The sequence below is a fragment of the Lontra canadensis genome, unplaced genomic scaffold (genome assembly GCF_010015895.1).
Source record: "Lontra canadensis isolate GAN:19392208 unplaced genomic scaffold, GSC_riverotter_1.0 scaffold22, whole genome shotgun sequence".
Taxonomy (NCBI): Eukaryota; Metazoa; Chordata; class Mammalia; order Carnivora; family Mustelidae; genus Lontra; species Lontra canadensis.
In genome coordinates this window covers 2,868,473-2,880,786 of record NW_022631016.1, presented here as the reverse complement: position 1 = coordinate 2,880,786, position 12,314 = coordinate 2,868,473, and positions in this window count along the sequence as shown.

Below are 12,314 nucleotides of genomic sequence, written 5' to 3'. Positions count from 1 at the left end.
TTTTCGTGATATTTTCCAGATGTCTCCAGATGCTGCTGCTGTGACCATAGGTACTGCCACTGACCTGTCCAAAACAGGTTGACTTTTTCCTTTACATTCCTTGGGGACACAGAGATGCAATGAATTCATTGTCTCTGGGATGTAACTGCATAAAGACAAGTGGCCTCTCCGTGGTTCCCGGCAGCCCTGAGTGTCCAGCAGGTTCTTGCCAAGAGGAGAATGTGTGCGCCCCCTGACCTGCACCACCGGCTTTGGAGGGGCAAGGAGACTGGGCAGATGGAGTTGGGGGGGCGGGGAGAACATTGGGAGGGAAGGACGGCGTGGGGGTGGGAGGTGATGAAGGAGAGGCTGACCTTAAGGAGGACAGGTGGGATTCCAAGAGTGTGGAAGTCCTTGTCCCAAGGACGACCCCCTCCCTGCACAGGTGGGTCACCGTACCTCCCCAGGGACAGGCCAAAGGAAGGTGTGAGCCAGGCCTCCTGTGTGCCTCCTGGCATGTCCCACCTGTGCAGGCGGACTGCCAGCCATGGTGTGCGGCTGCTTCCTTCCGTTCTTCTGAGGACCTGCGTGTGCTTCCCGGCCTCAGCTGCTCCTCCCAGGTTCTCGTTCCCATGTGCAGCACCCAGGTAAGCTGCCCCAACCGTACCTGGACAAAAGGCACAGGCTCTACTGGGTGACAGTGGGGGACGGCCTGGGGTGCCCTCTTCCTCTGCACTGTCTCCTCCTCTCAAGCTTCAGGATTCCCTGTGGCAGACAATCGGCTCTGGTGGAGGACGTCCAAAAGACTGTGGCCCCTGTGGCTTCCTTTCCCAGCTCACTGTAGACTCTGGCAGGGGACACGTCCAGGAGCAGGGTTTCTGGCTCTGCTGGGCTGCCCGCTCTCAGAGCAACCGCCCCAGCACCGAGCCATTCCCTCACCGGCGGCTGTCCCAGGACTAACCTCCTGGGCGCCGTGATGGTGGAGTAATAGCCCATCTCTTTGAAGATGTACTCGGGGCCAATCGCTTGCTCTGTGCTCGGACGCAGCGTGCTCCGCCGAGACTTACTCCCAAGACGTGTGCAGTCAGTCATTGTTCATCCATCTCCTGGTGTGTGTGTGTGTGTGTTTGCGGGGGGGCGGGTTGCTGCAACTTCTAATAATGTTGGTGATACCCTTAAAGCCGTTTGTTTGCAAGTTACACAGATACACACTCTGCATACTGGTGGTTTCAGTTTAACACAGGCATCGTCTGAATAACTTAGATATTTAAAATACACTCCACAGGGGTGTTCTCTGGATGGATTTTCTCCAGTGCTGCGGTGGAGATAGGGCGGTTGGCAGGCACCTGTGACTGGGATCTGATTTACGGTGGGAAATAACACCTGATATTTATTAGGCTCTTGCCCTGTGACAGACACCATTAAGTGCCTTCTCTCATGAGCTCACCTTTCCCAAATCACGAAGGGCGATGTCCCATTTGCTGCTTGTGGGGGAGAGTGAGTTCTGAGGCCGGGCTCACAGAAAGTCAGCCTGGGGATGCTGGGAGCTCTGCCAGCCTTCTTAGCTGTGGGGCAGCCTGTAGATTGCTATCCGTCACCTGGATCCCTGAACGCTGCTGTCCCATCCCCAATTCCCTTCCCGAGATCATGCCCTTAAGAGGCGGCAGCAGACTGGAGCTCGTGGGGTCACCCCAGCAAGCGCCCCAGCTTGTGGCAGACATGAGATTCCCGGGTCGGCCCTTGTCCTCATTGTGCTGGAGGGGAGGAGAGGAAGCCGCGGCCTGGGGACTCTGAAGGCAGGACCGGTCGCACTCTGCCAGGTCTCTAGGAATTTCCCATCTGGTCATTCCCTCATTCACCTCTTAGAGGGCTCAGTGCCCTGGGAAAGACAGGAGAGCAGAGGCAGGTGAGTCCATACCTGGCCGCTTGAGGACACGCGGTGCACTTTTGTGTGGGAGGATCTCCCGTGGTTACAGAGCTGGTGTCCTCTGGGTCGGAGGGCTTCTCGGAGCTAGGAGGTCTTCACAGAAGCGATTTGACTTCCCTGTCTGGTCTCTCCACCTGCAGTTCTGGAGTGAGGTTGACCCAGCCGTGTTGGCCCCACCATTCACAGCACCAAAGAAAGAACAGAGCAGACCCAGAGCAGGTCCAGAAACAATGATCTTTCTGAACTGTGACCCGCTCTTGATTCCAACTCCACAGGAGAAGGACAGGACAAGGACGTGGTACAGCTCCTTCTCTCTGTCCTGATCTCACATGGGAAGACACTCCCTGTCTGCCCTCCCGGCCTCCCCTCCTCCACCCTCAGCTCTCCGTGCACGTCCGCGCTCAGCCGTCCAGAGATCACACGCCCAGCACCACCGTGGCCCAGGCCACGTGTGCTCTGAGCTCTTGTATTCTTACAAGCTTTTTAAGAGCTTCAGTGTGTTTGAACTTTTCTAGAAGTAGAACATGATTCTGTAGGCTTTAAAAGTATGGAGTATCTCTTGGGAAGGCTTATTGGCCTTCGTCTGTGTGGTGGCATCACAGGAGAAAGCTGGGCGGGCGCTGCCGTACACGGCTCCTTGGGATGCTCGAGCCTTATAAACTCTTCAGAACTGAGCGTAAGACAGAGAAAGGGAACTGGATGCCAGGGTAGCTCATTGTTTACTGAAGTGTTTGTTTTTCTACAGGCTTCCATCTTTAGAACAGCAAATGAGGACAGAGAAGAATTTGGGGGCAAATAGAATAAACAACATGAAAGACAGAGAGACACAGATGTCTCAGAAACCCAGTATATTCTTAAACTTTCCCATGTGTTCCATTAGGTCCTGACCTAAGCTCGGAGACCCCATCCACACGTACAAATCTGTATAGCCTGGGACCAGTGCTGGCTGTCCTCGTGCCAGGAAAAACGATGAAATGTATTTTCTGCTCAAATTTTATAAGCGTCTGGTTCTTAAACCCTATAATTTGGGGGGATGGAGTCCAGTTGCCACATTTTCTACCTCTGCCTCAGGTAAGAGATGGCCGTGTGGAAGGGAAGGATCCAGACGCGGAGGTTACTGGAAGCAGGGCAGATGCGGGCAGGGTGAGACTGAACGCTTGGCCGGCCTCCGGCACTCACACGATCACGCCTTGTTTCCTCAAGAAGTGACGTTTGGTAGGAGACGACAGCGTAGGGTACAAGGACGGTCTAACTGTGTGGTCATGTTTGTGATGTTTGTGATCTCAAGCTCTGTTTTTCTCTAGGGTTCCAAGTCGCGTTGCTCCTCTCCGCAGAGTCTGACCTCTGCCTGCCTGGGACTCGCATCTCTGGAAAAGGGCAATCGGTTCTGACACGGAAAGTTGGCATCTCGACCAGCCTTGCCCACTGAAGTGCCACGGGCAGTGGACGCCAGATACTTTGTTTACTTCACATGCCTTTTTTCGGGACTCTGCCCTCTCCCTCCTGTGGTGAAGTGACTCTGTCGGCTGTCTGTCGGTCCTGATGCTCTGTCCCCTTGCCTCTTGTGGACGAAAGGCAACTTCACCCAACCTTGGATGTAACCATCCCCTTCGGTCTGGCAATGACGCCTGGGGACGTAACACATCCATCTGCAGCCATCACTGGGCTTGGTAGAGGGACACGCAAAGAAGGAGCTTCCCTTTCCACGGGGCGCTGAGCAGGGTGGGTGTTCCTTCCTCACTACACTGAACAAGGCAATGAGTGGTGGAAAATGATGAGAACATTATGCCTGGTGAGACATGGGGGGTTAAATGGAACCAAGGAGAAGAGGAGTTCTGACAGGTGCCCTGTGAGCCTCTGGGCACAGTTCTGAGTCAGCTTCCATCCCTGGGTGAGAACCAGGCCCGTGGGCATGTGCGTCCACACGTGCGTGCATGTCTCTGTGTCTGTGCACTTGTGTGTACGTCTGCGTGTGCGTGTGTCTATGTGTACAAGGCTAGTGGGCTCTGTACCACTCACTCTGCTTCTCAAACCAAAAGACTCATGTACCTCAAGATTCGCCTTCCAAGTCTACAATTATATAAAATAAACACTGAGAGGGGGAAACGGTAGAAGAGAAAATGAGATTAAAAAAACCCAATACTTCTAATCACCTATCTGAGTATAATAATGGACTAAGAAAGCATGAAATTAAAGTATCACGTACACTTATAAGCACAGCCTTGGTATTCGCATTTATGAAATGCCTCCCCTAAGTAGGGATTCACATCCACGATGCTTTATTCACGTATTACCTTTGTCAAGGACCACAGTCTCTCGTGTTATGGCAGTTTGTGCGCAAATCTAATTTTCCTTCTTGGTTATTTCTTGGAGAACGGGAATAACCGTGGCGTCCTCTGGCAGTTAGCCTCAAGCCCTCGCAGTTCAACAGAGGGGGCTCCGCGCAGTCCTGCTAGCTCACGGGAGGGACCCAGGCTCCAACCGTCCCCCGCCCCCTTTATCAATTCCGTTTTCAGAATTGATCTCAGTCTGCAAACTACTGGTTGAGATGGGAACCACTCACTCAGGGCTCCCAGAGCACCCACGGTTGGGCGTGCTCCCCGAGCTGTATTCTTTCTCTCAAGGCAGCTCATGAATCGTTTTAACGGAGTGTGCCATTTCCTTCGAGCTCCCCCATTCGCCACCTTGGACACGACAGGTTTATATGAAATGGCTTGGCAATATTGAAGGTCCTGGCCAAGTGCACAAAGAGTTTTTAAGCTCGCCTCCAACACGAGCCCTGGAATTTCAGGGAGTCCCTCTCGCAATGTCAGCATGGGAATTATCTTCCAAGTTAGTCTTTGAACGATTTACAAATGGAAGTGGTGCCCTTAATTTTAATTCATGTTTTAAGTCAGACCTTATGTTATACTCAATTATATCTTAAGGACTTATTTGCCAAAAGTATTTAGAGCCCAAGGGCTTACTCTTCTTGCATATAAAGGATTTGATGTCTGTAGCCCTTAATAAAGTGGGCAGCAATTATTAATATAGTAATATTTTATTAGTTTAACTGAAACCAGAGATAGAAATGTTTCAAGACTGAGACTTAGAACATTAAAGCCAAATTAAAATAAGTCCAAGAAAAAGTCTGTGAACTTAATTTAGCTGAATTCTACATTTTTAAAGGAGAACTAGTGATTATTGTTACCCCTGGTGGTTAAAAAAGAACAGAACAGTGCTGAAATTTGAATTTCTGGACTTATTAGTCTTTCATTAAATTAAAATGCCGAAACCAGCAAAACTTGTTCTGAGTAGAAAAAGGAGCCTTGTGCCAGCACTCTGTGCCTCCCAGAGGCCGGCCCCACGCCCAGGGCTCACCAGAGCCCTCGGCTCCCAGGCGGATGGTGGATGTTGGGGCGGGAGGGGGGCAGCCGCGAGCCTTCCCCATGCAGTGAAAGGAAATTGCAGCCCGCCCTTCCTGACATGCAGGCAATTAGCAAACCATATAAATTTTAGTGGGAAGTGAAGGGCTCAGAGTCTTTGAAAAACAAAACAGTCCTTGGCCGTGGAATCACTAGCACGGGGGAAAGTGTGATTGTGAACCGCGCCGGCCTGCGCCGGTGACCGTGATTACGGGAAGGAATCCTCTTCTCACCCCACACTGGTTCTAGACCGAACCGTCTTAGAAGAGAATGGACTAGAATTGCCCCCACTTGATGAAAGATGCAAACATGCCCAGGACCGAATGTCTCCATGTTTGAACGTCCTTCCAAGACGTGCATTCTAATTCTTGGTGGATGGATTATTACTTCATAACTTATTCAAGATAAATGGAAAATTACAGATTTTTCCATCTGAAACGGGCATGGAAGGATTGTTTTGTTGGTTTAGCAAAATCTCCACCAGGTTCTGTGCCTAGTCAGCACCTCCTTTCCAGGATTCTGAAGGCACAGACACGGTGGGGGCCAGACCTGGCCCAGTGAAGGGGTGCACATTTCCTCCAGTACTTCCTCAGCCCCGGGGGGGTGGGGTGCGGGGCAGAGCCCATGGCATCTATCGCAGCATGTGGTGCTCTGACCTTTGTCATCTGCCCCAGCCATCTCCTCTGTGCTAATGACTTCCGTGCCCACCCCCCCGTGGTCTAGCATCTAACTCTTCTAAACTGGGCATCACGATGAATTAGACATTAGAAAGCAAGATAGTCTTGGGTGACCAAAGCAAGATTTTAATATGTAAATGCATGTTCACTTTTAAAAATATCTACAAATATTTTTTGATTGATCACAGCAGCTGGAACAAGCATGACTCACTTCTTGTATTTAGGATGAGCACATCGTGCGTGTGTGTGTGTGTGTGTCTGCAGAAACCCGTGCTTTGCATTCACAGGCTGAGCAGGAGTCCAAGAGCAGGAGGTGGCCCAACTCTGTCTCCCTCTTCCGGTTTGCATAACGGCAAGACGGTGTCCCTGGCAGCGTGAGACCCAGGAGCCCCATACGCACGTTGGAAGGGGAGACACCTGGCCAAGCAGGTGGTCTGAGCCACAAGCTGCATCCCTGAGAGGAGTGTGTGTGGCTCTGGAGACTGAGTCCAATAGTGTGGGGGCTCATCTCAAAGGTGATCACACCAGAGACGGGGACATTGTGTACTTTAGGGAAACCAATGGGATTCCCCAGAAATGCATGTCAAGGGGTACTGAATGGTAGCTATTCTCCTAGACGAGAAGTTCCTGGCCCCTGATCCCAAGATCAGCCCAGGGGCCTGGTGCTCCTCTCTGACACAGGCCCGGAAGAGGATGTGGGGGCCAGCAGGACCGATCCGTGTGTGGTGAGAAGTTCCGATTTCTCTTCCTAGGCTGAGACATGGGCTCTGCAGAAACACCTGCTACCAGCCATCCCACAGAGCGGGGACAGTCATTCTCATGCCATGCAACGTCTTCTGTCAACCAGCTGGTCAGGGAGGCTGGAGCCAGGGGGAGCCCTGGCCAGGCTGCACGCTGGCCTCACCTCTGCCTCCAGCTGGCCTCGTGCTTCCCACAGGCCTCACTCACCGCGGATTCGCCACGTCTCCTCCTGAAAGGCGTCCAGAGCGCTGATGCTACTGTCCGCCCATTCCTGCGTGGCAGATCCCTCAAGCCCTGCCTGGGGTGCTGCGTGGAGGGATCCCGTGAGCAGCTGTCTGGTCTTGGGGGGGCACTAAAATTGTCCCAGACTATCTGCAGGATCTAAGGACAGACGGTGAGAGCCAGCCCTCAGATGCGCCCCGCCATGGGGTTGTGCGGGAGCACACCTCACCTCACTGCCCTCTCCCCACGGGGCAGCCGTGGTCACACCGCCCTCTCCCCACGGGGCAGCCGTGGTCACACCGCCCTCTCCCCACGGGGCAGCCGTGGTCACACCGCCCTCTCCCCACAGGGCAGCCGTGGTCACACCACCCTCTACCCCCAGGACTGTTGTGTTTCATGGGCTTTGGCCCAGACTGAATCCATTCGCATAGGTTGGCTCATCGTGGGCCGTATCTGGGTGTCTGATCTCCTTTCGGGCAATGATATTGGTGGAAAGGTCACCGAGAAGCAGTTTCCTTCCAAAATAAAAGCAAATAGAGGACGACAAGAAAGCGTGACTTCTGGAGGCCCACGGAGGGACTTCCCTTCAGCTACAGGAGAACCGTGGAAATGGAACTCCCGGCGAACTTCACACAGAGTACTTCTGTTCGCAACCCCAAGTCTTCTCTCATGAAAATTTATGGTAAATTTTCCAGCAGTGTAAACGAGTACCCTTCAAAAGCCTTCCAGACAGACTAATAAAATGGAAGCTCATTCAAAAACCCTCTCTGCTTTCGTGAAAAATGATCTGCCATTAAAACTGCTGGGATTCTCTGGAAAAGATGAAGGGGCCAATAAATTCTGTGGGAAGACCTGGGTGTCAGAGATGCCGGGGCTGAATGGTGTGGACAACTGGACGCGTGTGAAGAGGGAGAGCCCGCGGGAGGAGAGAGGGTGGTGAGCCTGGGGCCGGTCCTGGCAGGCCCCCGGCTAGGCACTTAGTACACAGGGAAAAGACAAATTCTGCTTCATAGATATTAACTTAACGAGGCTTAATGAGGACGGCCAGACTTGTTTCAAGTTGAACAAAAACTAACCTAGTTACTCCTACCTTAATTGTTTACTCAAGTATGTATCTTTTCCCCTTACCAGTAAAACAAGCACGAGAGCCATACAGTGTTGTTAAAGATCTCTGGGTAAAAGGAATGTTAAAAACTCATCTTAGGGGCAGATCTAGCTACACATATGAAGTGCATTTTTAACTGTTCATCATATGTGTAGACATCACATATGAAACCTTACGCCCATATAACAGCTGGGCCCCGCATCCTGTTTTATCGCAGCTCAAACGTGTCTATCTGGCGTTGCGACACAACACATAAGAATGCGAGAAGTATTGCAAAACAAACGCCAACAGTAGGTTCCAGAATCTGGGGACAGAAGAAATAGCTACGATACTGTCCAGATTATTGTGCCAGATTTTCTAACCGGGTCATTTGCCTACATTTAACTTCAGGGAAGAAAGGTCCCTTGGGGCCTTGCATCGTCTTGAAGAAGAAATCGTTTTCAGATAAGGAGTGGCGAGACAGGGTAACCATGCCGCTAGTTAAACTGAGCGTCTGGGCACGAAGGTGTCACGCAGGGTGATTTCCACGGGGACGGGCCCACGGCGGGCGCGCGTGGGTGATCGTGGGGTCGTCACCAGTAACCGGGAGTACAGGCCTGCCTGTGCCTGCGCCGTGTTCACCTCGTGTGTCAAGTCCGTGCTGGTGTTCATGACGTTCGCTGGCGTCCAATCACGGCCCCGCTTTCTCCGGGCCACAGAATCCTCCTCCTCAGAGCACGCCCTTGTGTGCAGGACCGTGAGGCAAGTACCGGGGCTCGGGAATGTTCTGTGCCGCTAGGTGGAACTGGGGTGCCAGTACGCAATGCCCAGAACAGTCATTTGTTTCTTTTATAGTTGTGCCCAGCTTAACTGCTGGGACTGCAGGAGTGTTATACGAAGTCCCCTGCCCTCCGCACATCTCCGCTGCCCTCCACCCCCTCTTCAGCCCCCGGAATGTCTCCTTCCCAGGGCACAAGACCCGTTCGGCTGAGCATCGTCAAACCTTCTCTCCCCGCAGCTGCCGTTACCCTTGCCTGTGCCCAGCTGCCCGGACGTCCGGGACAGAGAAGGCTTGCCCGCCCCTGGGCATGAAAGTGGGCAGGGCAGGCCTCCCCTCCGTCCAGCCCGCCGTGTTGGCACAGGTCAGGCGTTTCCCCGACTTCATAAGGCACGGCCCACACCCCGCTACATCTACGTCATTTCCACCCAAAATGGAACTGGTGAAGGAGCGGGAGCCAGGCCTGGTGAAAGCTGTGGTTGTGGGGGAGGGGCTGCCCCACAAGAACTATGGCCTAAGACGGAGCCACACAGCCCCAGTCTCCTGGAGCCACGGCCAACAAGCCGCTTCCACCAGCTCGACACAGGTTTTAAAGAGTCTGCAGGGTAGTGTAGGGTAAGGGTCTGAGAATGGCCGTTGGAAGGATGCGTCCTAGTGGAAGGCTCTGCTGCTGGTGACGAGGCCCTGGCCAGCAGCTCACCTGTGACTACGGAAATGGCACCTTCTGGAGTAACTGTGTATGTGGCTCACCCAGCAGCTGGCTTGGGATCTACGCGAAGTGCAACACACACGCGTTGCCTTTCCCTTCCCATTGTCATTTTCGAAAAAAAATCCATTGGTTTGCAGGAGGGCCGTCATCAGCAAATGCAGATGGTGTACAGCTACCTGAAGCCCGGCGAGCCAGTGAAGGCAGGGGGGCCAGCAGCCACCCGGAGAGCTCATGGGGCACCTGCAGAATGGAAAGGAGCCCATGGAGAAGCGTGGGCCAGTGTCCTGACTCCAAGAGTGTGTGGTCTTAGAACATGTCCAGAGGTTCCCTGACACCCCTTTCCGGGGGTGGGGTGATTTCCGCCCTCATAAGTGTGGACTGGACTCGCGGACTCACTTCTAATGAAGGGGATGCACCAGAAGGAATGGGCTGCCCCTTCTAAGATCGAGATCGAAAAGACCATGGATCCCATCTTCACTGTCTGTCTCTCTCCACCCTCCCTCTGTGCGTCTCTCTCTGTCTTTCTCTGTCTTCCTCTCTCTTCCTTTGTGTCTCTTTTTGTCTTCATCTCTCTCTCCGTCTCTCTCTCTATTACTGCCCCGCCATCACCTCCTTGAGAGGAAGTCAGCTACTGTGTCACCAGGACCCTCAGCAGCCTCAAGAAGCCCGTGTGGTCAGAGCTCAAGCCTCCGACCAGGAGTCAGAGAGGACCCGAGCTGCCTCAAACACACACACACACACAAATGAATAAATAAATAGAAATATCCAGGCTATTTACTCAAAGAAAATCAGGACACAAAGGCAAAAGCATAGACGTGCGTCTATGTTTCTTGCAGCCTTGTTTACAATAGCCAAGTTACAGACAAGCCCAAGGGTCCACCATAGATGAACAGGTAAAGAAGATGGCGGTGTTCATGCGCACGGTCTTATGTTACTCTGCTGTGATAACAAAGCTGGGATCTGCCATTTACGACCGCAGGCTTGCATCCGGAGAGGGGAGTGCCACGGGGAGTAAGTCAGACCAAGAAAGACAAATACCGTCTGATCTCACATACCTGTGGAGTTAAAAAACAAACAAAGAAACAAAACAAAACAACAGACAAATAAACAAAAACCAGAAACTGATCATCATACAGAGAATGAACTGATGTCTGCCAGAGAGAGGGGATGGGCAGGACGGGAAAAGGGGGAGAGGTGTGGGCTTCCAGTTCCAGAATGAGTAAGTCACAGGAATAAAAGGCACAGCACAGGGAGCAGAGTCCGTGGAACCGTAACTGGGTCACATGGTGACGGCTGGCAGTCACTTGCGGTGACACAGACTGGACTCATGAGGCTGTACACCTCACGGAACTCTGCATGCCAACCATACTTCAACTAAAAAGTCATGAACTCACATTCAAAAATTATGTTAAATGTGTTACATTAATCCTATATTAATTATAATATGTGTAATTACATTACATATTAAATTGTACTTATAGAACTTATATTATTATATATTAATTATATTAAATTTTAAAAATACGAGATGCAATCGTTACGGGACAGTCCTGAGCACGGACACCATGTCCGCACAGGAGATAGACGCTCTTATTCTGGGGCTGCAGCGCGAGCGTCCGCGGGCTGAGGTGACCCACACCCAGCAGACTGGCTCATCTACCCCACTGTTTGCTCCTCTCCAGGACTGCGAGCCGCCTTGGAACCTCGTCCACCAGTAATTGCAAAGATACTGCACAAAGCACGTCCAGGGAGCAGCAGGTCAGTCTGAAACCAGGTGGGGCTTAGGAGAAGCCCCAACACTCTTTCGTCTTGGCTCTTACTTATGGAGCAACTGTTTGCCTGCATGTGTGCCACTGGAGGAGGGGTGCGGGAGGGCTGGAGGACAGGGTCCAAGCCCTAAAGGCCACCGTCTGAACAGTGGACTTTCCTAAGTCGCCTCACTTTCAAGGGTTAGGGCATCTGTAAATGCTGAAGCTGGTCACTGTGAGCGTATGTGGACTGATGAACTTCAAGTTCAGTGGGACTTATTTACATGTTCAATGCTTGCATTCCCATAACATAACTTACTTCTTAAAAAAAAAAAAAATCACCAGTTCCTCCTCCTTCTCTGCTCTCCCTCCTCCTCCTCTGGTAGAGTTTCCTTGGAAGGATGAGAAGTCAGAAGGTTGTATTTGCTGCGTCAGGGAGAGAAAGCCCGGAAGTATCTGGTTTTTTGCAAGGGCTTTGCTGCCCCTGTGGAACCCCACCGGTGTCACCTGGGAGAGAACACCACACAGAATGTGGTCTCTTCATTTAGCCAAGACAAAAGGTGTGCTAAAAAGGTCCACATCAAAAGGCATCAGATTACTAATCAGGCTAATGACCTGATAGGCAAATCCGCTAAATCAGAGCTCCTCATTGTGTTAGCACCCTGACCACTTACTGAAGTCCTTTTGGCCTTTGGCTATTGAAATCCTGCTCCCCACAAGGTGCCCCCAAGAAAGAGGCATTTGTTATTCTACCTTGTTCAAAGACTATCCCTGAATAGCTTCCAGGCTTTATTTCTCCTTTTCTTCAGGAAAAAAAAAAAAAAAAAAAAAAGGGGGGGGGGGGGGGAAGAATAAAGAAGAGAAGAAAAGAAGAAGAAGAAGAAGAAGAAGGAAAGGAAAAAAAAAAAAAAAGCCTTGGCTGAGTTAACTGGATTAACCACCTTTTCGAGGGTGGGGGGAAGTGGGAGTTGAGTTGGGTCTTTATCCCCCTTGGAGGGTCTGCCCTGTAACTTTTCAGATGTGCGCATCCCTTTAATGACTTAAT